The sequence below is a fragment of the Triticum aestivum genome, chromosome 4A (assembly GCF_018294505.1).
Source record: "Triticum aestivum cultivar Chinese Spring chromosome 4A, IWGSC CS RefSeq v2.1, whole genome shotgun sequence".
In the NCBI taxonomy this organism is placed as follows: domain Eukaryota; kingdom Viridiplantae; phylum Streptophyta; class Magnoliopsida; order Poales; family Poaceae; genus Triticum; species Triticum aestivum.
In genome coordinates, this window is record NC_057803.1 from 625,397,339 (window position 1) to 625,405,274 (window position 7,936).

Consider the following 7,936-nt stretch of genomic DNA (forward strand, 5'->3'; position numbering starts at 1 on the left):
CGCGTACCTGCACAAAGCGATAGCTACTCGCAACCAACGCGATTAGGGGTTGTCAATCCCTTCACGGTCACTTACGAGAGTGAGATCTGATAGATATAATATTTTTGGTATTTTTGGTATAAAGACGCTAAGTAAAAAGTAAAAGCAAAGTAAAAAAAAGCAAAGCAAGATTAAAGTGATGGAGATTGATATGATGAGAATAGACCCGGGGGCCATAGGTTTCACTAGTGCTTCTCTCAAGAGCATAAGTATTCTACGGTGGGTGAACAAATTATTGTTGAGCAATTGACAGAATTGAGCATTGTTATGAGAATATCTAGGCATGATCATGTATATAGGCATCACGTCCGTGACAAGTAGATCGAAACGATTCTGCATCTACTACTATTACTCCACTCATCGACCGCTATCCAGCATGCATCTAGAGTATTAAGTTAAAAACAGAGTAACGCCTTAAGCAAGATGACATGATGTAGAGAGATAAATTCATGCAATATGAAATAAACCCCATATTGTTATCCTCGATGGCAACGATACAATACGTGCCTTGCTGCCCCTTCTGTCACTGGGTAAGGACACCGCAAGATCGAACCCAAAGCTAAGCACTTCTCCCATGGCAAGAACTACCAATCTAGTTGGCCAAACCAAACGGATAATTCGAAGAGACTTGCAAAGATAACCAATCATACATAAAAGAATTCAGAGAAGATTCAAATATTATACATAGATAGACTTGATCATAAACCCACAATTCATCGGTCTCAACAAACACACCGCAAAAAGAAGATTACATCGAATAGATCTCCACAAGAGAGGGGGAGAACTTTGTATTGAGATTCAAAAAGAGAGAAGAAGCCATCTAGCTACTAACTATGGACCCGAAGGTCTGAGGTAAACTACTCACACTTCATCGGAGGGGCTAGGATGATGTAGAAGCCCTCCGTGATGACGGCCCTCTTCTGGCGGAGCTCCGGAACAGGCCCCAAGATGGGATCTCGTGGATACAGAAAGTTGCGGCGGTGGAATTAGGTTTTTGGCTCCTATTCTGATCATTTGGGGGTACGTAGGTATATATAGGAGGAAGGAGAACCTCAGTGGAGCACCGAGGGGCCCACGAGGTAGGGGGCGCGCCCTAGGGGGGCGCCCCCCACCCTTGTGACCTCCTCTTTGACTCCCTGGAGTAGGGTCCAAGTCTCCTGGATCACGTTCGGTGAGAAAATCACGTTCCCGAAGATTTTATTCCGTTTGGACTCCGTTTGATATTTTGTTTCTCCGAAACACTGAAATAGGCAAAAAACAGCAATTCTTGGCTGGGCCTCCGGTTAATAGGTTAGTCCCAAAAATAATATAAAAGTGGAAAATAAAGCCCAATATAGTCCAAAATAGTAGATAATATAGCATGGAGCAATCAAAAATTATAGATACGTTGGAGACGTATCAACGAGCACCTCAGTAGAGAAAGCCGAAAACTGACTGTCATGATGCGGTGTGAGCTGGTCAACCACTTGAGGACTTCTTGGAATCTTTAGCGATTCTCCGTGTCACACGAGGGATCTTTTTCAAATCAAATATGTAAGGCACCATATGCCGCATACATACCAGGGGCTATGTCGTAGCCCCACAATAAAACTCCTATGGCTAAGTGAAAGCATTAACGCCCTATAGTCTGATTGCCTGGTTCACCGCGTTATCACCTCCTTCATGGACCAAGACGTTGGATAAAGAGTGATTAAATGCCTTTCTGAACACCCCCTTACTTCCTACGAGGGGGCTGAAGCCGACGACTAGAAAACTTTCAAATTATATAAAAACGGCCGCACAGGAGGAATTCGAGCTTTTAAGCAAAACATAAATAGATTAACTATAAAATTGTCTTTTACAATTTTCATACACCTCACTCGAACATTATGTCTTTCGAGCACTGACCCTCTATAAAGCGGGCGTCCTCTAGGACGTCTTCAAAATAATGCTCCAGTTCCGGGCGGTCCTTGCCTTTGGGTGGACCCTTCGTCGCAACATCGATGGCCTTCATCTTCCCCCAAAATGTTTTGACTCAGGCAAAAGCCATCCGCGCACCCTCAATGCACGATGATCGCTTCACATCATCGATACGCGGCACCGCATCAACAAGCCTCTGCACCAAACCGAAATAGCTATTCGGGACAAGCTCGGTTGGCCACAACCAGATTACGACATCCTTCATGGCAGCGCCGGATATTCTATGAAGTTCGGCCAATCGGGACATCTGTTCACTGAGCAACAGAGGGTGCTTTGATGCGTCAAACTGCGACCAAAAAAGTTTCTCCGTTGCATATCCATCTCGCGCTTGGTAATACTACGCCGCATCGGTAGAAGTCTTCGGCAAGTTCAAGAACTCGTCTGGAGAACTCCATACTAGGTTAAGCTAGGCATAGTTCGGGTCACCAAACCTAGTTTGCAACAGAAAGGGATTTCCAGCCGCAATCTCCCTCGCCTGTCGAACCTCCTCATGGGCTGCTCTGGATTCCGACCGCGCTGCCCTAGCCTCTTGTAAGGCCTTGTCCAGATCAGCCGTTAAGGCTTTACTCTCCTTCTCCAGAAATTCACAGCGGCCGGTAGCATTCTCCAGTTCGAGCATCATAGTGGATATATTCTCCTCATCTTGGCACCGTGCAGCTTGTTTGGCTTTTAATTCAGTCGATGCCTTTTCGGAAGCAGCCTTACTTCGATGGGCCTGCTCCTTGGCCCGGGCTAGCTCCGCTCGAAGAACTTCAACTGCAGCAGCACCATCTACAGCCATGCATATTCCAGCATCTAAATGTCAGCATCATGCTTATACCACAAAAATGTATGAGGATTGCCCCGAATACATACCTTGCGACTCATCAAGATGCATATTGATTAAAGCAATATCATCCCCTGCCACATCAAGCTTCCGCTACAAATCGGCAATTTCCATAGTCTGGGAAGCGGCCAACGGGGAAGCAGCCTGTGTTCAAAGTTGACCAGGTTAGTTCTCAAATGATCCTTTTCGATCCTCCGTTTTGCTTCACAGCGGAAGCCAACCTGAGTATCAAGGGCTACTACCTATACACAGGTGCATCTTTGCAAATGAAACATAGCTGAAAACATTATGTCACAAACCTCGAAGCCCTTCAGTAGGCTCATGAAGGCCTCATTTAATCCGCTGTTCGCGGACGAAATCTTTTCAATCACCATACCCATCAAGGTACGATGTTCCCCCAAGACGGATGCTTTCCATAACATGTCTCGCAACATATCCGGAGTCCCCAGGTCTCCGGAAGCTGCTCCAAAAGCACAATCATCCTTTGAAGGAATCTGCTCACCCGTCTTCAAAATCGTTGTCGGTTGTGGACCAGACAGTCCAGGGCCTTTATTATCATCAGCCCCAGAATCCCGGATGGTCGGAGATCCACCTTTGGATATTTCCTCTTTTGTCCCCCGGTCTAAAGGAACCCTCCGCGATGACACTTTAGAGTCATCAGCCTTATTGGGCGAGGATTTCGGAGGAGGCATCTCGCTCTCCATCATCTCTGGGAGGAGACTCCCCGAAGAAGAGGATCGCCCAGAAAAATTCTGTGCCGACCTATAAAAATACATAAATGCGTTATGTGTATCTTCGGTAACAATAACGGAGCGGGACGCTATCAAAGTACTCCGGACTCTCTTACGGTTTGGCCGAGGGCTTGTCCCCTTGTTGGAGCTGCTCAACGGCGTCACTTTCTGAACCCAAGCCGATCGACGGTGGCATCTTTCCCTTCTTGGAAGACCGCCCCTCCCAATCTTCGGAGGCGGCCCTTTTCCTCCTACTTGGAGAAGGGATACTGGGTCCTTTTCCGCCTCCGTCTTTGGGCGAGGAAAGGTCAATTACTCTGGACTCAGTGTCCGACTTACCTCCGGAACCAAGGTCATTTTGGGTCTTTTCGCCCTCCCCTGCTGCATGGTATGGCGCCGAGGCCAGCATCCTTGTTAACACAGGAGTAGCTGAGTCTTCGGGAAGGGGAGCCGGACACCTAATCAATTCCACCTTCATTATCCTGCCCTGAAAAAGGATGATATTGTTGGTATCTCGCCACTGGGTATTTGATTATAAGGTATTCGGTAAACAGGTACTTACCGGGTTGTCCGGATGGTTACAGTCTAGGACGACATCTTCGATGGTGTCCAGCCATTGCCTTCGTTTCCCGAAGAATAATCTCCACATCCCTTCGCGCGTTGTGCCAAAGAAGTGTTGAAGAGTCCGCGGCCCTTCTGGATTGAACTCACATAGGCGGAGAGGCCGTCGCTGGCACGGCAGGGTCCGATGAACTAGCATTACATGAACGATGTTGGCTATGTCGATGTCCTTCTCAATGAGGCTTCAGATGCGACTTTGCAGAGTTCGGACATCATTCGTTGATCCTCAATCCAGCCCCTTGTTAATCCATGATGCAAGCTGAGTTGGGGGGCTGGATCGGAATGCGGGCACAGTTGCCCACTTGGAGCTGTGGGGCTCAGTGATATAGAACCACCCCTGCTGCCACAGATCTGAAGATTTGGCAGAGGATCCCTTCAGCCAAACGGCGCTGGCAAGCTTGCTCACTATAGAGCCGCCGCACTCGGCCTGCTCCCCCTCTACCACTTGCGGCTTCACATCGAAGGTCTTGAGCCACAAGCTGAAGTGCGTAGGAGTTCGAAGGAGGGCTTCGCACGTCACGATAAATGCCGAGATAAGAAGAATAGAGTCCGGGGCCAAATCATGAAAGTCTATCCCGTAATAGAACATGAGCCCTCAGACGAAGGGGTTAAGTGCAAACCCCAACCCGCAGAGGAAGTGGGACACGAACACGACCCTCTCGCCGGATCTGGCGGTGGGAATAACCTGCCCCTCGGCAGGAAGCCGATGATGAATTTCAGCGGTCGGGTACCTCGCCACCCGAAGCTTTGCAATGTCTTCCTCCATAACAGAAGAAGCTACCCACCGGCCTTGACGGCTGGATCCGGACATGATTGGGGATGGTGTCGAACGAAACCCGAGTGTTGGAACTCGGGGTAGCAGGGGTTGAGGAAGAGGCAAGCGTGGAAGAAAAAGATGGGTCTGTACCCCCATATAAAGGCTGCAAATATCAAACGTCTCCTCTCGGGCCTCAAAAACTTGCTTGTTTCCAAGGAGTTGTCCCCCAGCGATAGTTGGGTTACCCACGTCCGGGTTGACAGGAATGCCTTAAAAAGGGAGGCACGATCTCCTCTTGGATAAGACACGCTGATAGGACCACGTCTTGGGACGTGGGGTGACGGGCCGGCTAAAACAGTTCGCAAGTAGTGGCCGGACAGGCGTAGTGTCATATTACCAAAAAGTGGTCGGTGGGTTGAACTCATGATATATTATGTCCTCTACGGTTGTGCATACAAGTATGGATACAATCATTACATCTGAAGATCAACTAGGAGTTCAGAAGGGGGAACCCGCCTTGCAATGTCGAAGACAATCTGCGCGCCGGACTCCTCGTCATTGAAGCCAGGTTCAGGGGCTACTAGGGGAGTCCTGGACTAAGGGGTCCTCGAGCATTCGACCTGTTATCCATGGGCCGGACTGATGGGCTGTGAAGACATGAAGACCGAATATTGTACCTGTGTCCGGATTGGACTCTCCTTGGTGTGGAAGGCAAGCTTGGAGACCGACCAGGAAGATTCCTTCTTATGTAACCGACTCTATGTAACCCTAGATTCCCTCCCCGGTGTCTATATAAACCGGAGGGGTTAGTCCGAAAAGGATATACTCATTACCATAGTCATACAGGCTAGGCTTCTAGGGTTTAGCCATTACGATCTCGTGGTAGATCGACTCTTGTAACACTCATATTCATCAAGATCAATCAAGCAGGACATAGGGTATTACCTCCATAGAGAGGGCTCGGACCTGGGTAAACACCGTGTCCCCCCCCTCCTGTTACCATCGATCCTGGACGCACAGTTCGGGACCCCCTACCCGAGATCCACCGGTTTTGACACCGACACCTATCCTATCACACCTACAAAGTACTTATAGTTTCATACTTGTTCTAGGTAAACCGAACGTCAAGCGTGCATAGAGTTGTATCGGTGGTCGATAGAACTTGAGGGAATATTTGTTCTACCTTTAGCTCCTCCTTGGGTTCGACACTCTTACTTATCGAAATAGGCTACAATTGACCCCCTATACTTGTGGGTTATCATCTGTTTCTTTGTCTTCCAGGCAATAAGAGGCCACCAAGAAAGACATAGTAAGCAGACAGCGAGCGGCGATCAGTGGGATCACTAGCCCAGGTAGCATCAGAGTAGGACTGGAGCTCAAGAGAGCTAAAGCGGGGAAAGAAAAGGTGCTGAGAGATCGTACCACGAAGATATCATAGAACCCGGAGGAGGTGACTATAGTGGACAGAGGTAGGGGCTGAAACAAACTAACTCGGGATGTGGACAGGACAGGAGATGTCAGGACGCGTAACAGCAAGATAGACAAGGCTGCCAACAAGGTGACGATAGCGAGTGGGATTAGGAAGAGGGTCACCATCAGAGGCACGAAGCTGAACGTTGAGCTCCATAGGAGTCACAACTATGCGCTCATCACCGAGAGCAGCGCGAGCAAGAAGATCCTGAATATATTTTTCTTGGGAGATGTAGAATCCATCCGGGGTCGAGGAGATCTCAATCCCAAGAAAATAGCAAAGTGGACCAAGATCAGTCATGAGGAACTGGTCGCGAAGGCGAGCCTTAACAAAGGCAATGTAGTCAGAGTTGTCACCAGTGATGATCATGTCATCAACATAGAGAAGGACAAGAGTCCGACCATGAGGAGACATGTGAACAAACATGGCAGGATCATGATCACTGGGCAAGAAACTAGAGGTAGTCACCATAGAGGTGAAACACTCAAACCAGGCGCGAGGGGCCTGTTAAGACCATAGAGGGAGCGGCGAAGTCGACAGACCATACCATCAGGAGCATAGTACCCCGGTGGTGGCTACATATAAACCTCCTCACGCAACTCACCATTGAGAAAGGCGTTCTGGACATCAAGTTGAGAGATATACCAATGACAAACAAAAGCCACAGCAAGGAGAGTGCGGACAGTGGTCATGTGGGCCACAGGAGCAAATGTCTCATCATAATCGCGTCCCTGCTCCTGCTGAAAACCACGGGCCACAAGACGAGCTTTGTAGTGCTCAAGAGAACCATCAGAGCGAGTCTTAATCTTGTAGACCCACTTGAAGGTGATGGGACGAACACCGGAAGGGAGGGAAACCAGATCCCATGTGCCAGAGCGCTCAAGGCCAGCAAGCTCTTCGGCCATCGCAAGCAGCCATTCAGGCTGACTCATGGTAGTCTGATAGGAAGTGGGCTCAGCAATAACATAGAGACCATACCGATCAGGCGGGGGGCGAGGCCGAGCACGAAGATTGTGAACTAGGGGAGGCGTGAACGGAGGTGCACCAGAGGTAGTGGAAGGCGCGTCAGGCGAATCAGAGGAAGCATCCTCAGTACGAGGGCGGTGAGTATAGTGGAGAGGAAATGGTGAGAGAGGGCGGCGGGCTAGAGATGATGGTGGAGAGATGGAGGAGGAGGATGGAGAAGAGGGGGTCGGTGGTGAGGGAGAAGGAATGAGAGGTGCCGGTTCAAGAGGTGAAACACGAGTGATACGTCTCCCAACATATCTATAATTTTTTATTGTTCCATGCTATATTATATCCTGTTTTGGACATTATTGGGCTTTATTATACACTTTTATATTATTTTTGGGACTAACCTATTAACCAGAGACCCATCCCAAAATTGTTGTTTTTTTGCCTATTTCAGAGTTTCGCAGAAAAAGAATATCAAACAGAGTCCAAACGGAATGAAACCTTCGGGAACGTGATTTTCGGAATGAACATGATACAGAGGACTTCGACCCTACGTCAAGAAAGCAACCAAGAGGGCA